Source organism: Bos grunniens, chromosome 10 (assembly GCF_055505025.1).
Source record: "Bos grunniens cultivar Pamir isolate PY7600 chromosome 10, Bosgru_T2T1.0, whole genome shotgun sequence".
In the NCBI taxonomy this organism is placed as follows: Eukaryota; Metazoa; Chordata; class Mammalia; order Artiodactyla; family Bovidae; genus Bos; species Bos grunniens.
In genome coordinates, this window is record NC_141174.1 from 35505235 (window position 1) to 35526698 (window position 21464).

Consider the following 21464-nt stretch of genomic DNA (forward strand, 5'->3'; position numbering starts at 1 on the left):
GGCAAGAACACTGGAGTGGGTTGCCATTTCCTTCTCCAATGCATTAAAGTGAAAGTGAAATCGATCAGTTGTGTCCGACTCCTAGCGACCCCATGGACTGCAGCCCACCAGGCTCCTCCGTCCATGGGATTTTCCAGGAAAGAGTACTGGAGTGGGGTGCCATTGCCTTCTCCGTGAGGAGCTCACAGCGTAAAGGAAATAGTTCAGCAAAATTATTTTTATTAATCAAATAGTCACTCTTTCATCCCCTAACTCACTTTTCCCACTTGTTATCCATCTCCATCAAATTAAAATATTTTATCAATTAACATGTTTGACATTGAGTTTCAAAAGTAATACACACTTGTACTGTTAACTACAACTTAATATCCCATAGTTTCCTGGCAATACTGGTTTCTTGTTCCTGACAAGACACCTAGGGCTTATGAAATTACCCAAGCAGGAGGTAATGGAAAAATAAATATAAAACCTTTTTGTTAGTGAATAAGAAAGTTAAATAAATGCCCCTATGGAAGGGTACTAAGCACTTAGTTTCATTAAGAAAACTGCTCAATAGCCTGAAGAGTTAAGGGGAGATTTTGGGCATGACTACTGCTCATCACCATGGAAGGTAGAATGTTTCTAAGTTTCAGAAGTCAGATAAGTAAATATTTTTAAATCTTTATGATTTTATTTTAATTTCAGTATGCTGTGGTTCTTAATAGATGCTTTAAATTTCTCTTAATTTTACCAAGACTTTATAGTTTTGCTTTTGCAGTGTTCTGTAGTATTGTTTATTAACTCACACTTTCTGTCTGTCAGCCCAAGAGGATATAAAATACTGTCCTTCCTCCCAAGGAGCTCACAATCTCATGGGTATGCAGAAAAGTAAATAAAAAGTTATGGTGGTGCCTTAATAAAGGTATGCACAAGACTGCCTGAAAGAGAGCCAGCAAGGGCAGTCAGGAAAAGTGGCACCTGGTCATATCACTCAAGCCAAGATGTAAGGCGATGTAGGAAGGAGCTGAGACCGTGCTTCTTTTGCTCCTTCTTGATCTTTCAGTTGTAAGAATGCTCCTTCAGTTTGCCCATGGGAAGATAAGGAGCCAGCCTTCTTTCACCCCTACCACATGCACTCCCATTCTGCCACTCCCCTGCAAGACTCATATCAGAATTCTGGTTAGATTAACCTCAATATTTACATTAGAGGTACAATGCAAATCCATCCATAGTTGAGCCGTTTGGCATATCCCAATAACTTTTCCTTTTTTTTTCCTTATCAATTATTTTTTTCACTTGCTTGGTTTTCCAGTCACAAAACATTCTGTTTAGATCTCTACATCTCTACTCCAAAACAACTTGCATTGGTTTCATCTTCCTCTATTCTAGAGTCCTAAGGCCTGCACCACATCCACAGTGGTTGCCCTCCATGCTGGCGCCGTCGGCCTGCCCTGCAGCAACCCACAGACGTGGACTTCTTCACCCTCATGCTGAGAAGGGACGGCCCTTTCTCCCTCTCTTAATTTACTCCCTCATGTTGGAGGACACACTTCTTGACACCTTGAGAAAGAGTGTATGAGAAGTAAAATATTAGGAGAGGGGACTGGGGAGGAAAAGACAGATTAGCAAGGAACCTGAAGACACTTTGGGATGAGCTGGCTGTATCCATTATTTTGACTGTAGTATGATTCATAGCATCCATATGAGAAAACTCATCAAATTGTGTGTAGTATACTGCATGTCAGTTATATTTCAAGTCAGCAATACGTGAACCTTGAACTTCCAGATGTTCAAACTGGTTTTAGAAAAGGCTGAGGAATCAGAGGTCAAATTGCCAGCATCCGCTGGATCATCGAAAAAGAAGAGAGTTCCAGAAAAACATCTATTTCTGCTTTATTGACTATGCCAAAGCCTTTGACTGTGTGGATCACAATAAACTGTGAAAGATTCTGAAAGTGATGGGAATACCAGACCACCTGACCTGCCTCTTGAGAAATCTGTATGCAGGTCAGGAAGCAACAGTTAGAACTGGACATGGAACAATAGACTGGTTCCAAATAGGAAAAGGAGTATGTCAAGGCTGTATATTGTCACCCTGCTTATTTAACTTCTATACAGAGTACATCATGAGAAACACTGGGCTGGATGAAGCACAAGCTGGAATCAAGATTGCCGGGAGAAATATCAATAACCTCAGATATGCAGATGACACCACCCTTATGGCAGAAAGTGAAGAGGAACTCAAAAGCCTCTTGATGAAAGTGAAAGTGGAGAGTGAAAAAGTTGGCTTAAAGCTCAACATTCAGAAAACGAAGATCATGGCATCCAATCCCATCACTTCATGGGAAATAGATGGGGAAACAGTGGAAACAGTGTCAGACTTAATTTTTTTGGGCTCCAAAATCACTGCAGATGGTGACTGCAGCCATGAAATTAAAAGACGCTTACTCCTTGGAAGAAGTCATGACCAACCTAGATAGCATATTGAAAGCAGAGACATTACTCTGCCAACAAAGATCCATTTAGTTCAAGCTATAGTTTTTCCAGTGGTCATGTACAGATGCGAAAGTTGGACTGTGAAGAGAGCTGAGTGGCAAAGAATTGATGCTTTTGAGCTGTGGTGTTGGAGAAGACTCTTGAGAGTCCCTTGGACTGCAAGGAGATCCAACCAGTCCATTCTAAAGGAGATCAGCCCTGGGTGTTCTTTGGAAGGAATGATGCTAAAGTTGAAACTCCAGTACTTTGGCCACCTCATGCGAAGAGTTGACTCAATGGAAAAGACCCTGATGCTGGGAGGGATTGGGGGCAGGAGGAAAAGGGGACGACTGAGGATGAGATGGCTGGATGGCATTACCGACTTGATGGAAATGAGTTTGAGTGAACTCCGGGAGATGGTGATGGACAGGGAGGCCTGGTGTGCTGCGATTCATGGGGTCACAAAGAGTCGGACACAACTGAGCGACTGAACTGAACTGAAGCTACAAGAAAATAAGAAGAGGGAAAAAAGATATGCATATAAACTTCAAACATTTATTAACTTATATTATTAGCAAGTCTGTGGGGAAACAGGGTATTTTTGCATACCCTAACACATTGCAGTTGGGAATGAAAATGGTACAACCTCTACATGGAAGACTTGACAATATCTAGGCAAATTACAAATGTACTTAACCTTTGGCCCAGTAAGTCATTTCTTAGAATCAAACAAACGTTGGCAGAAATACTGAAGGATGTCCGTATGTAACTCTTCGTTGAAGCACTGTTGGTAATAGCAAAAGGCTGGAATCAATCTAAAGGTCCATCTGTAGAATACTGATAAGTGTTGGTACAGCTGAGTAGTGAAGCGCTACTCAGTTGAGTGAAAAAATTAAGAAGTTCTCAGTACACTGCTATGGAGTAATCATTAGGATGTATTGTTAAGTGAAGATAACAAGTTAGTAAACATTGAGGATACTGCTACTTTTTGTTCCTGGTAATGTTCTCTTACCTGGTAATGTTCTGGGTGGTAGCTACACGGGGTGCATAAAAATGTAAAACTTCACTGAGCTGTGCATTTAAGATTGGGGCACATGACCATATGTATCCTAAATCTCAATTTAAAACATTTAATGGTAGCAAACTGAGTAAAGAGTAGAGAAGAGGAAATGGAAAGATGCCGAGGACCAGCCCCGGCTGATCCAGGGTATTCGAAGGAGAGACGGCGTAGGCGAAGATCAGGAAACAACTGCTTAATTAAATGTTAATTAAGGATATAAAGAGTAATAGGATGAGGATAGCTCAGTGAGGAAATTCAGTGGAGAAAAGAGGCTGAGTGGCTTGGTTTACGCGGGAGACCAATAAAACTTCAAGACAAGGAGTTTGCACCACTTACGTAGGCCACAGGCGTCCTTCCGTTCTCCCGAAGGAGAGGAGACACTGAGGCCTCCCCGGTCGGATCTTAGAAGCCCAGGCATAATTAGTAAGCATGGTGGGTTCCGCGGTCCAGATGGAGACTCAGCCAGAGTGAAAGAGAGAGAGACCTGGGGAGACCAGTATTTCGAGAAACTGATCCCCATTCTTTATTTTCCATGGTCTACTTTTATACACTGAGATGTTATGCAAAAGTCACGCGGGGTCAGCAGTCCTGACTTTTATCAAAGTCAGGTGCTTCATACAAATGTATACAGAGGTCTTAGGGGTGTTACATCATCTTCTGGCCAGGGGGGCCTGCTGACAATTTACGACCCTCTCCTTGTGACAGCGGTCAGTCAACCAGGACACTTATTTCTCCAGGGCTGATTATTCTCAAAGCAGACGCCACCCAAATAAAGTTACATTCCTACAGGGTGAGGGTGTAGTGGGTTTTAGTTAAGGAAAGAATTTACTTAGCCTAAGGTCTAACGTGATTAATATCAAAGGTTAATACTTATTCCTTCTATATATTCATTAATGTGTATAAGGGCAGGGGATGTGGAGACGTAGCAACAAACATTGGCTCAACAAATGAAAAACCCTTCACCAACACAATTTCTAATCAATCTTTTGACTGCTCAAAGGAATCTGTATTTAGACAGTTTAGAACATCTCCTGCCTCTCACAGTTGGGAGGCTCTGAACAGTCACACGTGGCCGGAAAAACCTATTCAGGCAGGCTAGAGGATTTCCAAAGGAGTTTGTAGGTTGAAACACTGTCACACCCAAGAATTATTAACTGGAGCTGAAAGCTAACTCTTTTTTCAGAGAGGTAGTGGGGGACAGCCCCCCATAAAGTCAGAGGTGTAGGTAAGAGCACAAAGTAGTAAAGTAGGCAGGCTCTGGTTATGGGGGTAGACGCTCGAGGATTTCCAGGGGGACTCCTGAGGCTCGATCCCTCCTTTGCGTATGTCGAGCCTCCTTCCTCATGACCTTTGCCATGGGCGGAGTACCTCACTCTGGCCCCCAACATCAAGAGACTTGGGGCCACAGAGAAGCACTTAGCTAAAACAGATATGTCCTGTCAAGGGAGAATTTTTCTCTTCCTCCTTTTTTCATTCCTTTCTTCTTCCCTTCCTTTGTGTAATGGGAAAGATTTACACATGTGTAAAAGCTGATGGCTGATGAGAAACACTAGTTAAAAATTGAAATTGACTCTGTATAAGAAAAAGAAAGTATAATCCACAGTGTAAGATCTATGGAAAGTTGGGAGGGTATGCAAATCCAAGTACAAGTACAGGGATTGTCCTTAGATGGAGGAGGAACATTTCTATTATTTCAATAGGGGAAAAGGAGGCTGGAATGGGGGCAGTGACAGGAATTTTGTAGGATGAGGGACACCAGGCACAACTGTGCTGTGTAAAGGGGCTAGGTGGGTAGGATATGCAGCTGGGGAGAAGAGAGAGGTAGTTGTAGAATCCAGAAAGTGGAAAGGATTTCAATAGTGTTACAGGGAGTGGGAGAGTAGGATGTAAGCTGAACGGGAAGCCTAATAGGATTGTCAGATACTAAGGGCCTAATTGACACTAAATGATCATCTGGCTTTCTCCCGCAGGGCTCAATGGAAGCAGAAAGTTGGCTCCATCCACAGTGGGGTTTTGCCAGATTGGTACAAACAAGAAATAAGGGGGCTTAGATAATTGGCCAAGCGTGTTACTAAAATGATGAATCATTCAGTCTAAGATGGATAAACAGGGAAGCAAAGAAAGCAGAGGGCTGATTAATTAGAAACAAACAGAAGGCTTGAAGGACTGACTTTTCAGAGAGGTTGAAAAATGGTTGTAATGGACTGGTTGAAAGCTGTGAGTCAGCATTTTCTAAAGTGTGTTCTGAAGAATATTACCATGTAAGTGGCTGATGCACTAATAATGCATCATTAAGATTCTCAGACATCTTGCATAACAGATTTACTGTTTAACCAAGCACTCCTGAACCCTTGAATTACTAAACTTCTTTGAATGTAACATCTACTAACACTTTCTTTTTTTTTTTTTTTTTTTTTAAAGTACCTGGTCACAAAAGTAGGGGGAACTGGCAGCAAGAACAGCTTTGTGTGCTCGGAAAATGTGGCCTTGGACAACAATGGACACATCACATAATTGTCCCTGCTGGCGCTGCTGGTTCAGTTTTTGCAGAATGGTGCTGGAAAAATCAGGAAATTCTACTCGAAAAGAGTTTGTTCCAGGCTCCATTTCATCACAAATCTTGTTGGTGCTGCCAAGGGCTCGGCGCTCACATAGCCCGCCGGTGGGATACTTTCCGCCGCCGCCGGCGCCGGGCCCGCTCAAGCCGTAGCTGCCGCGACCGCCTCAGCCTGCGCCTCCCGCCTCCCTACTAACACTTTCTAAACCAGTGTTCTTCCAAACGTGTTAGCAATTCTGCTTTGTATGTCACATGCTGAAACTTTTACATTCAATGGGATGAAGTGAATATTATCACAACATATGACCATAGTTTTATCTGTTTTAATGTATTTCAATATGAAAAGATTATTTTCCTAGTAAAAGTATGTATAAGAGTACAGTATATTTTCAGAAAGTTGAGCAGGGTATGGTTCATGAGGTTAATACTGTTCAGTTTAACTTTATTCTGCTATGAAGGTGATTAAAAGACAGCACTATTGTGTCAGATAATTAGAGTCAAATTTAACCACTAAGATTATCTTAGTCTGCATAAATACTACACCTCATTTTGACCATTAAACCACCATCTGTTAAAACTAATTATATCCCAGCTGAAGAAAGGACACTGAATAATAAAAAGTCCTGAGGTTAATCACATCAACTGTGTATTTCTAGCCTTTAAACCTCAAAATAAGGTTTCTACTATATACAGTAAAAAAAATAAGGAGCAGCCATTGAAATTGATAAATAGAAAAGTCTCTTTTCTTTCACTACCTTTATTTAAGAATAAACTGTAAGTATCTGATGTAAACTGAATTAGTGTGTTTGCTGCCCAGCCCTAAGGGAGGGTACACTTGCCCACTTCGCTGATATTAGGCTTGGCCAATGAAGTGTGAATAGAAGTGACGTGAGTTCCTTATAAGCAGAAATTTTAAGAGTCAGTGAATGATTCACCATGGTCTGTTTTCTACTTCCACAAGACTAGCAATGTTCCAGATAGAGGCTGCTCTGTCAGCCTGACTTCCTAGATAAAGGAAACACAGAGCAGATCCTCAACTAATTCTGAAAAAATGAGTCACATGAGCAAGAAATACCAAGTTTGGGGGGTCATTTATTACCACAGTCTATACTGACTCTTACAGAAATCACATTCTCCACACTCTACTCATTTCCCCAAACCAGCAACTGTTAGTGAACAGAAATAGAAGTAATCACCAGAAAATACAACTCTCTTCATATTGCCTCCCAGTGGTGGCAAACTGGTTTCATCACTCCCAACTACTCTAATGGACTTAATAACGGCAGTCTGAGTCAACTCTGTAGAGGACTCCAAAGCCATGTCCTCGCTCGGCAGAAAAGAGTGCCATGTTTATCAGGATGTCTCTCAGTAGAAGGGGTAATGAGCTGCCCTCCCCGGCCTAAGATACACAACCTATTCTCACTATCATGTCTGGGTTTTTTTTCCTTCTCTTTTTGTGCAAGAGGCATTATTTTTTCAATGCACCCAGAAATAAAATAAATTTTAAAAAGCTAATTTGCTAAAATACTTAGAACAACAAATAATTTTATTTTATCTACTGATGGAAGGGGAAAAAGAGGTTTCTGTCAGAGTTTATTACAGAATTTCTCTTTAGATAGAGAACTATCTTTGTTAAAAACATTTTAAAATGGATTTTTTGGTTATTAGGATGGCCCTCTTGATCACATCTATATGGTTTGCAGAGAGAGGAAAATAGTTAAACTGTTTTACATCAGAAACACACATTTTTGGAGTTGTTGTTGAAGCAAAGAGAAGTTCAAGAAGAGGGTAAGATGGGGTCCAGCAACATGGCAGGAGACCAAGGGAAAGAGAGGACCACAGGAATTTCCCCAAAGTACACGATGGCTTAGGGACTTTAAAAAACTAAGGAGGTCAAGTATTCATTTGCAAGTGTTTTGCCCTTATATTCTGTAAGGTAATACTCCTAACCCTAATATACATAATACGCATGTACACACACACTCCTCTCTGTTATGGGTTAAATTATATCCTCCCAAAATGTAAATGTTGGAGTCCTAACACCCCCACACCCCGTACCTCAGAATGTGACCTTGTTTGGAAAGAGGACTTGCAGATGTAATTAAGATGAGGTCATACTGGAGAAGGGTGGGCCCCTGATCCAGTGGGACTAGTGTCTTTATAGAAAGAGAAAATCCAGATACAGGGAAAACACCACGTGAAGACCGGAGTTACACTGCTACAGCCTAAGGAAGCATCGGAAACTGGGAGAGAGGCCCGCAGTTATCCTTCCCTAGTATCTTCTGAGCCGACACATAGCCCCACTGCCATCTGGATTTCAGAGTTTTAGCTTTTAGAACCGTGGGACAATAAATTTTTGTTGTTTATGCCACTCAGTTTATATTACTTTGTAACAACAGGCCTAGGAAACACACACACACACGCAGGCATGCACTCCATTGCCCAAATCTTTGGTAAAGTCTGCAGCACCCACAGCCAGGAAGAGTGGCACTCTGGGCACTGAGGGTTTATAAGGAGTCCAGTAAGTAGGCAGTATATGCAAAATGAACAGGGCATACAGAAGGCAGAAAGCAGAGTGGAGACCAAGAAAGCAGAGGAAACAGAGAGAAGGGGCAGAGGGAACACAGGCTCCTTCTGTTTGTGCTGCCGGAAAGAATTTTCAGAGCTACTGGGAAAGTATCTGAGCTACTTACTGCATACGGATGAAGATTTGAGACATTTTTTACTAAATCATAAATGACCAAATGAGCTCAGCAAGCTGGGGAAGTTAGAAACAGCTAGTGGCTGACATCTGGCTCACCCAACTAATGATGTCAAGAGGAAATCTCTGGTTCACTGGCAGTGAGCAATTGAAGGAAACTGGCTCACCGCGCCAACCCTGAAAAAAAAGCAATCCTTGCAACAATCCAGGTTGCTCTGACCTTGGCCTAATGCTCCTGATTCCCTGTGCAGAGCTAATGAGTTTGCTGCTTTGTGGCTTTTAGAGGTAAGGGAAGAGATGAGCTTGGTCTAATGCCTGCTGACTCGTAAGACACAGAGGCCCTGGCCTGCCTCTGATGTGATGTGTGTACCTGAATCCTCACTGATTTCTATTTCCTCTCCAGGAAACAGAGGTTGCTAAGGACAGCCAGTTATGCATTCAGAAACGAGACCCAAGAACCCTGTCTCTGCCACCAGGGAAGACAGTGAAAAGAAGGAAAGGTCAGGTACATTTCCTCCTAGCCCTCCCCTTTCAGCTCCTCTACAAGCAAGCTGCCGCCAAAGAGTTAGAGCTACTGCTGTTTCCTACCAAGTAGGAGCTACGCCAACCAGAAGCAGGCTTAATGAAAGGCTGCTTATCCTATGTTGGGCATTAACTGGGTGTAGAAGCGAATCAACACCCTTCTGCTCCTTAAGCAGTGTCCAATCCAGAATCAGTGTACACAGTGAAATAGAGGACAGGGCCAAATGAAACACAGGCCGGGTGGAGCTAAAGCAACATGGTACAGATGCTCTGAAGAAAAACTGTCTTAGCTGTGTGTCCTGGGAGATCAAGAAGAGCTCCACACAGAAGGTGACAGCTGAAGTCTAGGAAAAATTCCCAGGGACAGACAATCCAGAAACGGTATTCTTGGCTGAGAGAATCATAGGAGCGATGATAATGCGTTTTTAGAGGCTAGAAGTATAGTTTTTTGTTTTTCCCTAAAACAAAAATTCCATGCTCAGGAATTTGCACTGTATTCTCTACGTGGTGGAGAAAGCAATGCAGATTGCACAAGGTAGTCTATGTTCTAGAAATGTATGTGCAACTTATGGGCTTAATCAATAATGAATGCCCTGGTTATATGCCCTTCATTCTTCCAGGCACCATGGTGCCATAAGGAAGACCACACTCCTTACTCTCAGAGGCTGCTGCTGCTGCTAAGTCTCTTCAGTCATGTCCGACTCTGTGCGACCCCATAGACAGCAGCCCACCAGGCTCCCCTGTCCCTGGGATTCTCTGGGCAAGAACACTGGAGTGGGTTGCCATTTCCTTCTCCAATGCCTGAAAGTGAAAAGTGAAAGTGAAGTCGCTCACTCATGTCCAACTCCTAGTGACCCCATGGACTGCAGCCTACCAGGCTCCTCCGTCCATGGGATTTGCCGGGCAAGAGTACTGGAGTGGGGTGCCATTGCCTTCTCCACTCTCAGAGGCTACAATCAATTTAAGACATAATGCACAGATCCAGAGTTAGAAAGAGAGCTGGGGAGGAGCACCATGGAAGCAAACTGGTGGCAGGAATCCAGAAAGGTAAAGCTGATCAGATAGTGCTTAATGGAGGGAGTGAGCTGGGACTGAGCCAAGAACAAAGTGTAGGATTGGAATTGCAAAAAGAAGGGAGAAGCACTTTCTGGGATTGAGCAAGAGGAAGGTGGGACAAAACAGTTTATACAAAGGCTGTTAGTATAGTGGACTTGGGGATATTTGCTTGGGTTTGGAAACCATGAACAGAGGCCCTGGCATCACAGGTTTTGCAAGCAGTACTGCTGTGACACTACCAAAACCATTCCTTTCCCCACACCAATGCAGAGACGCAGGCTACATCAAAGAACACTTTGTATTCACTCTTTCCAGTATCAATACAACCAAACCTAGCAATGCAACCAGAAAACTGAAAACTGCAACCCGATGCTGAAACACTTCTGTTCTTTTGTTAAACAGCACAAATTCATCAGCCTAGAAAGTCCTCAAACCTTCTGGAAGCTGCTGTCCAGGAAATGCTAGGTCAGTGCCTAAGCTCTAGGAGGTACCATGGGAGAAATGATCTTACAAAATCATGGCACAAAATTAAAAAAACCAGCACATACCAGGCAAATCCTGCACATATGCCCAAAACTGAATTCTACCACTTTAGTAGCATTGACCACAAATGATCTCTTACGTAGGAGGCGGTGTGGTCTCTGGGCAAGTCCCAAAGTTGAATCCTGGCAGCACCACTCACCGTATGACCTAAGTGCTTTGAGCGTCTATTTCCTCATCTGTAAAATGATAATAGCACTTGCCTTGTACTTCTGACACAAAGATGAAGTGAGATAACATTTGCAAAGCACCTCACAAGATAATTGGCATTGAGTCAGCCCTGGGTAAACTCTGGTTCCCCTTCTTTTTCTCCCATTGGTCTCACACTATTTATAAAACCAGATCAAGAGGGTCAGCATGACTGGGGAAAACTAACCAAAGGAATATGATGTTAATAAGGCTTGAAGACTCAGACCACATTAAAGGTCTCCGAGGCATGGCCAATGTCCAACTTCTGAAAAGGCTCTGGGATTTGCATCTATTCCAGATGTCATGGTTTGATCAATGCAGTCTCTCCATCACACTCTGCATCAAATGTTAAGACAAGATCTATTATAGAATCCTGGAATAAGGTCAGCATAGCAGGAATAAGGCCCTGCTCCCAGTTCAGGCAGGATGGGAGCCAAGAAGAGGTGACCAAGGGTGTTGAAACAGCTTCCGAAGCTTCCAGAGGTCCAGCTCACATAGGAGGGGCAGGGGTAGATCTAGTCAAAGAAACAGTCCCAAGATTCAGAAAAAGTCCCCAATCTAGAGTGCAGCTTGACTGCCAAAAGATCAGAAAAAGTTAATAATCCGACTTGACAGGCAGCCAAAAGACTTGAGGTAGCTCATTTAACATGTGGGTGTGATGCAGGTCAGAAGACAAAAGCGCATAAACAATAGCAGGTAAAATATGAATCAAGCTACTTAGCAAGTCAGAGTGAGATGTACCCGTTGCCAAGTCTCTTGGATTCCTACAAGATACCTTTGTCCCTTTTCTTCCTTCCAATCCCTTTGTCTTGTTTCAGGCCCCTATTACCTCTTGGGGTTCCCCAGTGGTTCAGCAGTAAAGAACTTACCTGCCAATGCAGATATGTGGGTTCCATCCCTGGGTCAGGAAGATCCCTTGCAGGCTATGGCAATTCACTCCAGTATTCTTACCTGGAAATTTCCATGGACAGAGGAGCCTGGAGGGCTACGGTCCATGGGGTTGCAAAAGTTGGACATGACTGAAGTAACTGAACACATACTTATTATCTCTTGCTTTTCGGTGGTGGTGATAAAGAATTCGTCTACCAATGAGAAGATGCAAAGAGATGTGGGTTCGATCCCTGAGTTGGAAAGATCCCCTGGAAAAGGAAATGGCGACCCATTCCAGTATTCTTGCCTGGAAAATTCCATGAACAGAGGAGCCTGGAGGGCTATCCTGCATGGGTCGCAAAAAGTCAGACACGATTGAGTACACACACACAACTTGCCAGCTCAGGGATGCCTTCATTTTCTAATTAATTTTCCTCATTGCTCAGCAAATAAAATCTAGATTTCCTAACCTGAAATTCACCGCCCTCCATCATATGATATGACCTCCATCTTCAACACCCTGTTCCCTTTCAGGATCTTTATGCTTCAACCAAACTGAAAGAGACACATACTCACATCTCTGTATTTTTCCACTTTAGTGTCTTAGCTTGAGCTGTTGTTTCCCAGCGATTCTCACATATCCTTTGTATTCATTTCCCAGGGCTGCCACAATAAATTATCACAAACTGGGTGGCTTTAAACAAGAGAAATTTATTCTCTCACAATCCTGGAAGCCATGAGTCCAAAATCAAGGTGCTGGCAGGATTGGTTCTCTCAGGGACAATCTGTTTCATCCTCTCTCCTGTGATTGGTGGCTGCCAGCACCCCTGAATTAGGGCTGCCAATCTCTGTCTTCATCGCCTCATGGCCTTCTCTCTGTGTCAGTGTCTCCAATCTCTCCCTGCCTTTCTCTTAAAAGGGCACTTGTCACAGGATTTAGGGCCCCCCAAAATCCAGGATAATCTCATCTCGAGCTCCTTATCTGGATTACACCTACAGTAACTCTTTTTCCAAATAGTCACATTCCCAGTTTGGAAGAGGATGTGTCTTTTTGGGGGCCACAATTCAACCCACTGTGGGCTAAGTTGCTTCAGTCGTGTCCGACTCCATGACCCTATGGACTGCAGCCCACCAAGGTCCTCTGTCCATGGGGATTTTCCAGGCAAGAGAACTAGAGTGGGTTGCCACGCCCTCCTCCAGGGGAGCTTTCCAACACAGGGATCGAACCAGCAGTGGGTTCTTTACCACTAGCACCACCTGGGAAGCCCATTCAACCCCTCTCTCTTCTTCAATACTTCGCTTTAACGCTGCTTCCTCTGTGAAGAATGCCCTGATGGCAATACACAGGAAGTAATCCTTCCCTGTTACAAACTATCAGGACACTTAACTAAATCCTCCTTGGTGTTATTGCATGCTTGTATGCAGGTTTCATCTTTGTGTGAGTTACTTCACAAAACATAACTTCCAAGTAACTCACACTGAGTCCTGAATACAAGCATGCAATAACACCAAGGAGGATTTAGTTAAGTTGCAGGCAGATTCTTTTCCGTCTGAGCCACCAGGGAAGCCCAAGAATACTGTAGTGTGTTGCCATTCTCTTCTCCAGGGGATGTTCCCAACTCACGGATCGAATCCAGGTGTCCTGCATTACAGGCAGATTCTTTATCATCTTAGACACCAAGGAAGCCCCTTACTTTCACAGACCTCAGTTTCCTCATCTTTGAAACTGAGATGATAATTACATTTTCTTATAGCACTGTTTTGATTAAAAAAAAAAAAAAACAACTTTTTTTAGTCACATGGCATGCAGGATCTTAGTTCCCCACCGGGGATGGAACCCATGCCCCTTGCAGTGAAAGCATGGAATCTTAATCACTGGACCACCAGGGAAGTCCAAATAAAAAGACACCGAAGGGGCCTTAAAGCAGAGCCTGGAAACAGTAAAATATCAGTAAGTGTTATTATTATTATCTTTGTTGTGGTGGATTTTATCATTTTCCCTAATATTGTAAGTTCCTTAAAGACAGACATCTCTGTATCCTCCATGGCATCTAAGAAGTGTCTTGCACAAAATAAAGAATATTGGGGGAAAATGACAGAAAAGTTGCCTTGAAATAGACATATTTGGAAATGTTATGAGGGGTGAGTGCTCTATCCAGCCCCCCATCAGCAGTAAAGTGGTCAAGTCTTCCCCAAAGGTGGGGAGTCTCTTGGCCACTCCCAGGACCTTTCTGCCAACAGCTACTCCCTTTGACTTACAAGAAGCACAACTGGGAGATTTGTCACTCAGTGGCCCTTCTGAGTAAGCCAGCATATCCAAGGAGAATTCATTTTCATAAAGAACATCATCTGTGGATGTGTCATCATGGTAATTATATTTTATCATTCTCATTGTACCTCTGAGCATTGATGTGACTCTGAAATAGGAGGGAAAAAAGGGGGTGGGGAGGGGCTGGCTCCTGGTTTAAGGGAAAAGTGACTCAGTAGCCCTAAGCAGCCTCTTCAGAGCTGGGTAGGTGTGCTGACTCACCTCCCAAAGGCTGCTCCCCTCAAGGGCCTCTCAGGAATGTGGAAACCTTCACTGCCCTGTTAGTTCTGTCTACATACTATACTCTCCCCCACGTGATCCCATGGGCTATTTCTCAAGGGTCAAGGCTCTTAAGAAATGGTTCTTTTCTTTTGTTTTAGAATACTCTGAAGTTTTCTAAAAGATGTTCACCATTTGATGTGAAGGCTGGCAGTCACTACCACTTGGCTGCAGATAATATTCCTGGTAACCCTACCATCACTGACTGGGCGCTTAGAAAGAGCCAGGCACTGTGTTCTACTGATTATTGCGTGTAGTCCTCACCACAAATCTAAGAGAAACCTGTGATTAGCTCCATTTCACAGGGGAGAAACTTCAGGCTTATAGATAGTAAATAACACCTGCAATCACAATCCTTGTGCACGATGAAACTAAGATTCCAACTGGATCTAACTGCCAAGTTCAGACTCTTAACCACCGAACACTACTACCTCCTAATATGCATCCTCTCTTCCAAGCAGAGAACAAAAACAATCTTCTTCTTGCATTTCCCAGGTTAGAAATACTGAGGCAGACCCTTCACAGATGGGTAAACAGCTGCAATCTCAGAAGTTTACCTGATTTCACATAAGAAATATAAACACATTTTAAGTTTCCTGAGAATGCGTATCAGAATTAAAATTTTAAATGTTAATTCTGGAGGCAGGAAAGATAGAGTTGGAGAGTCATTCCCAACTTGCCTCTAATTATACAGTATACAAGCACAGGCATGTGCAAAGATTCATATTTTAGCAAGGTGTGTACAAAGCGTAGTTGAAAGAGAAGACAGAAGTGGAAACCCTTATACATATTTTCCCAAGCAGATGCCGGAAAACATGATCTGCCGTGCCTGGTAGGGCAGGTAGAGCAGAAGACTTCTGGGATCAGGTTTCCCTGGATGTATTCAGTTTGGGAAATGATACAGCAACTCCATCCTGCCCAGAATCAGTGCTGATTGATGCCATTCTGTTTCCATGTAACAACTGCCAAAACTATGCTCATATATAACACTTGCTATCTATAGGCTTTAGAAAGTAATGTATTCTTTATCATAGAAACTCTCTAATGGTACATATAGAAGAAAATAATGAGGATGAATCAAAAAGAGAAGAGAACTTGTGACTTTTTAGCTTTTTCATTTTACAAGAAATTGAGTCATTTTCCTGTGAAAATTAAAACACAGCAAGTCTTCTTTTCATGGGCAGCACAGTGCCCACCTGAGAAGGAAGGCAGTGGCATTATCAGGGAGGCACTGTGGAGCAGTTACCAGGCAAAATTTGCCATGGACTGAGAGTGGGGAGCCAAGGCTGTGGTTACTAAGAAGGTTATCTGTGACTGTGCTTCAGAGCCTCCTCGATTAGGTCCTAACCCAGGCTCCTTCCCAGACGCTGATTTTATGCTCCAAATCCACTGAAAAGGGAAAGGATGAGTTATTGCAGGATATTTTTATTTCAAATAATTACTGAAAGGAAGAGAATTCATCAAATTTTGATCTATACAAGACCTTCAAGCAGTGCTCAAATCCACCTACCTATTCTTGTGTATAAAATCCCTGTCAGGAAAAATGACAGTTCAACGCGGAGATTCATCACAATGAACGTCCAGGGCTCCCAAAAGGAAGAGAAGGCTGCACCTAGCAAAACCGGCACCAGATTGAAAAACGTTCTCTCCTAACATGGCCTCAAGACCATGTTAGGTCTAATGACCTCTCAAACTCTCATTTCTCAGATTATTCCTAGGCAGCAAAATTGCCCCTCACTGCAGATGGTGACTGCAGCCATGAAATTAAAAGACACTCCTTGGAAGGAAAGTTATGACCAACCTAGATAGCATATTCAAAAGCAGAGACATTACTTTGCCAACAAAGGTTCGTATAGTCAAGGCTATGGTTTTTCCAGTGGTCATGTATGGATGTGAGAGTTGGACTGTGAAGAAGGCTGAGCACCGAAGAATTGATGCTTTTGAACTGTGGTGTTGGAGAAGACTCTTGAGAGTCCTTTGGACTGCAAGGAGATCCAACCAGTCCATTCTGAAGGAGATCAGCCCTGGGATTTCTTTGGAAGGAATGATGCTAAAGCTGAACCTCCAGTACTTTGGCCACCTCATGCGAAGAGTTGACTCATTGGAAAAGACTCTGATGCTGGGAGGGATTGGGGGCAGGAGGAGAAGGGGACGCCAGAGGATGAGATGGCTGGGTGGCATTACTGACTCGATGGACGTGAGTCTGAGTGAACTCTGGGAGTTGGTGATGGACAGGGAGGCCTGGTGTGCTGCGATTCATGGGGTTGCAAAGAGTCGGACACGACTGAGTGACTGAACTGAACTGAACTGAACTATGCACCTATCAAAGTGGTATGAACGTAGATTACTCTAAAGCACTTACAGTTGCTTTAGCCACTAAAAAAATTGAATCCCCTTGTATAATTATGTAAAAATATATTTGCACTGATTGGTACAATGACAAGTCCTAATTCTTTTCTGGCCATACCCTGCAGTTTGCAGGATCATAGTTCCCTGACCGGTAACTGAACCTGCACCCTTGCCGCTGGCAGTGAAAGCTTGAAGTCCTAACCACTGGATGGCCACGGAATTCCCTAATTCTAGTTATAAGTATTTTTGGAAGTACCCTCTGGTCTTCTGAGCACAGAGTAATATTCACTTTTTATTTTAATATCTAGGGGTGCAAGGACTCCTTTGTATTCTGTCTCCAAAAGCTGTTTGCTCCCTAAGGAGGACCTCATTCCTTTCTGGAGAGGAAAGAGCGCCCTCTAGGAAACACCTAGAAACTGTTTCCTAAAGTTTCATCAACAGTGAAATTCCACCTCCATTCTGCAGCAAGCAGTGTGATTGCCTTTTAGCAGCTAAGGCCCAGCACCTATGTCCTACAAGCTTTTCAAGGGCCAATAAAATTGTTTGAGAGCTGAGAAAAATCCATTGGCTCCAAAGTCTTTTAAATTCAAAACTGAATCTAGTTTCAAAATTGAAACATTAGATTAAGTGTTTACAAAATGTGACATATCAACTAATCACAGCAACTCAGCTATTAAACAGTTACATATAAATTACTTTTAATGTGAGATGTGGGTTCTTTTTAATATTTTCTATGATGAGGGACAACCTCTTAAAGTAAAAGTTATTTTTCAGAGTTGACCTCTCTTAAAGAGTCTTCCTGATCATTGACATGGTCCATCTAAGTCTCCTTTTTTTTCCTTACTATATATATTTTATCGAAGTATAGTTGACTTACAATGTTTAAGGTTTGGCATTACTCTCTTAAAGACATTAGAAACAATACTTCGTGCAAAGTGCTTGGTAAAAGTTTACACATACGCCCATTCAACTCATTTCATCTTTGCAATAGTAAATTATGAAATAATGAATTAAAATGCTTGGACACAGTGGGTTTTTTGTACCCCCCATTTTTTTGTCAAAGTACAAAATATTACAAATTCTGAACTACAAAACAGAAAAAAATCTTCAGAATCAAAACAGATTAACAAGCGCAGTGCAAAGGAAAGCAAACTACTAATCTGAAGTGGCATATGTAGACTTTGATGGGGGAACAATACATAGCGTGTGGCTTCGGAGTTAGATATTCTGAACAGGAGCTGAGTGACGTGGGACAAGTTACTTAACCTCTCTGTGCCTTAATATCTGCAACTGTAAAATGATCAAAGAGTATTAGGTAAAGAATCATCTGCAATGCATGAGACCTGGGTTTATTCCCTAGGTCAGGAAGATCCCCTGGAGAAGGGAATGGCTACCCACTCCAGTATTCTTCCCTGGAGAACTCCATGGACAGAGGAGCCTGGCGGGCTACAGTCCATGGAGTCACAGAGTCTGACATGAGCGAACACGTTCACTTTACCTCACAGAGTTATTGTGATGTTTAAGTGAGTTCATAATAGGAAATACTTAGAATATAGCTTGGGCCATCGTAAGAGGTGAACAAATGCCAGCAATCAGTTATTATTTAGCAAAACCATACCGATCTTTGATTCTCAGAAATAAAACAATTTAAGATTTTGAATAAATTAACTCTTACCAAAGCTGAAAACATCTACAAAAACAGTCATTCATCTTTTATTTTGAAACTCTTTATTTGAAAATAACTTCAAACTCAGAATTATTAACATTTTATTCATTCAACTTATCATTTGCCCACCAGATCACTGCAAATCTGTGTCCCTACTTCTTATTCATAACTTATGATGTATGTGTTTTCTATTTCTGCATAACAAATCACACCACAAGTTTGGTGGTTCAAAAACACACCTTTTTATAAGATCACAGTTGTACAGGTCAGAAATCTGAGCACAGCATGACTGGACTCTCTGCTCAGAGCTTACGTGACTGAAACGAAGGTCGTGGCTAGGCTGAGTTTCTTTCAGGGACTCCTTTCTCTGTTGCCAGCCAAATTTAGATCCTTGCAGCTGTAGGACTGAGGTCTCCATTTCTTTGCTGGTGTCAAGTGTGGGTCACTTTCAGCTCCTCCAAGTCACCCACCCTCTCTGCAACATGACCCCATCCATCTCCAAAGCAGCAATGGAGAATCTCCCTTACGGCAATTCTTTTCTCAAGTTTTGAATCTTTCTCCCAAGAAAGGGCCCGGTTCCTTGTAAGGCCTCGCCTGATGAGTTGATTAGGTCAGGCTCACTCAGGAATGTGAGTGATGTGTGTCTCTTGTGAGTAATGTGAGTAATGTGTCTCTCTTTCTTAAAGTTAACTGGTTTGGGACCTTAATTAAACCTGCAAAATACCTTTACAGCAGCACCTAGTTTATTGTTTGAATAACTGGGAGAAGGTGGAAATTGGGCGGACCATCTCAGGATTCCACCTACCACATATGATGAGATACTTTATAAGCATGTATTTTAGCCTGCTAGGGCTGTCACAGCAAAATATCACAGACAGAATGGCTTAAACAACAAAAATTTATTTTTTTACGGTTCTGGAGGCTGAAAGTCCCAGATCAAGGAGTCAGAAGGTCTGGTTTCTCCTGAGGCCCTTCTCCTTGGCTTAAAGATGGCCACCTTCTTACTGTGTCCTCACAGTCTGATGTCTCTTTCTTCTTATAAGGACACAAGTTACACAGATTAGGTTTCTAGCATATGAATTGGCGGCGGGGGGGGGGCCGGGGGGGCGGGGCGAGACACAATTTGGTCCTTATGTGTCTAATAACAAAACTAAGAGCTAATATTTGAGTTATTTGAGCTACTAAACAGGTATTATGCTAAACATTTTTGATGAGCTATCTTATTACATATAAATCATTAGATTAAATAATGCATCAGTATAACTATTATATAAAATCCCAACTTTGTCAAAATATACCCTATATTCTTGATTAGAAATTGTATCTGATTTTTGCACTGATTGGTACAATGACAAATCCTAATTCTTTTTTGGCCTAACCTGATTCTTTGAGTTCTCTGTCTCTACTAAGCTCCATTCTGAGGACAATTTTTCATTCACTGATCAAATTTTACTGATTATCCATGAGCTCGGTTCAAAGGCACAAAGATGAGTAACAATTCTCCTCTCAGAGAGCATAGGCTAGAATGGGGACATGCATGTCTCCATTTTGAAATATCTCATATTAAGAGTATCAATTGTATTTATAGAACCATTCTGCACATGTAAGTTCTTATGAAAGCTGAGGCACTAAAAGTTACATTTCAAGAAAGAGGAAAATCTTCTGGTTATTTGGTTTTACATTACCTTCCTGAACTGCATCAACCCAACTGTGGACTTCTCAGGTGGCACTAATGGTAAAGAAACAGCCTGCCAATGCAGGAGATATAAGAGACATGAGTTCAATCCCTGGGTGGGGAAGATACCCTGGAGAAGGAAATGGCAACCCACTCCAGTATTCTTGCCTGGAGAATTCCATGGACAGAGGAGCCTGGTGGGCTACAGTCCATGGGGTTGTAAAGAGTCAGACATGACTGCAGAGATTTAGCACAGCACAACCCTAAGTGCAGCAACACATTCTTTTATATGTGGCTTTAGACTGAATTCTCTGAAATTGGAAAAAAGCCAGCTAGGATTTGAAAGTGAGAAGTGATTATAACATAAAAGTCCAACACCTGACTGGGTAAAGTGCCTAAAATTCCACTCACTTTACTCAAGGAAAAAAAATTCTATTAAAAAAATTTTTTTCTCACTGCCCAACCCATTTCATGATGCTAACACTGAAGTCCAAAAATCACTGCAGATGGTGACCACCATGAAATTAAAAGACGCTTGCTTCTTGGAAGAAAAGCTATGACAAATCTAGACAGTGTAGTAAAAAGCAGAGACATCACTTTGCTGACAAAGGTTCGTATAGTCAAAGCTATGGTTTTTCCAGTAGTCACGTACAGATGTGAGAGTTGGACCATAAAGAAGGCTGAGCACCAAAGAATTGATGCTTTCGAATTGTGGTGCTGGAGGAGATTTTCTAAGAGTCCCTTGGACTGCAAGAAGATCAAATCAGTTAATCCTAAAGGAAATCAACTCTGAATATTCCATGCAAAGACTGATGCTGAAGCTCCAATACTTTGGCCACCTGATGCAAAGAACTGACTCATTGGAAAAGACCCTGATGCTAGGAAAGATTGAGGGTTGGAAAAGAAGTGGGGGAGACAGAGGATGAGATGGTTGGATGGCATCACCGACTCAATGGACATGCGTTTGAGTAAACTCTGGGAGATTGCGAAGGACAGAGAAGCCTGGCGTGCTGCAGTCCATGGGCTCCCAAAGGGTCGGACATGGCTTAGTGACTGAACAACAACACTGAGACCTTTTCTCCTGCAAAAGGCAAAGGCAGCATTTGCAGGTGGAAGGAACTCTCCAGATTGGCAGGCCGCGTTGCCTCTCAGCTGTGGGCCGAGTGCAGTGATTGCACTCAGGCGAGAACAGTCTTCCTGCCCCAGCCCTCTTTCCCCAGCAAGGTAAGGGACTCATG

General features: G+C 42.6%; 1 long non-coding RNA gene across 1 annotated transcript; it reads left to right on the plus strand.

Annotated features, from left to right (window-relative positions):
* Positions 1-5058: 5058 nt before the first annotated feature.
* LOC147364309 (uncharacterized) lies at positions 5059-6851 on the plus strand. Its single transcript, XR_015134349.1, has 2 exons — positions 5059-5775; positions 5936-6851. It is a non-coding gene; the product is annotated as an uncharacterized LOC147364309 (long non-coding RNA).
* The last annotated feature ends 14613 nt before the right edge of the window (positions 6852-21464 follow it).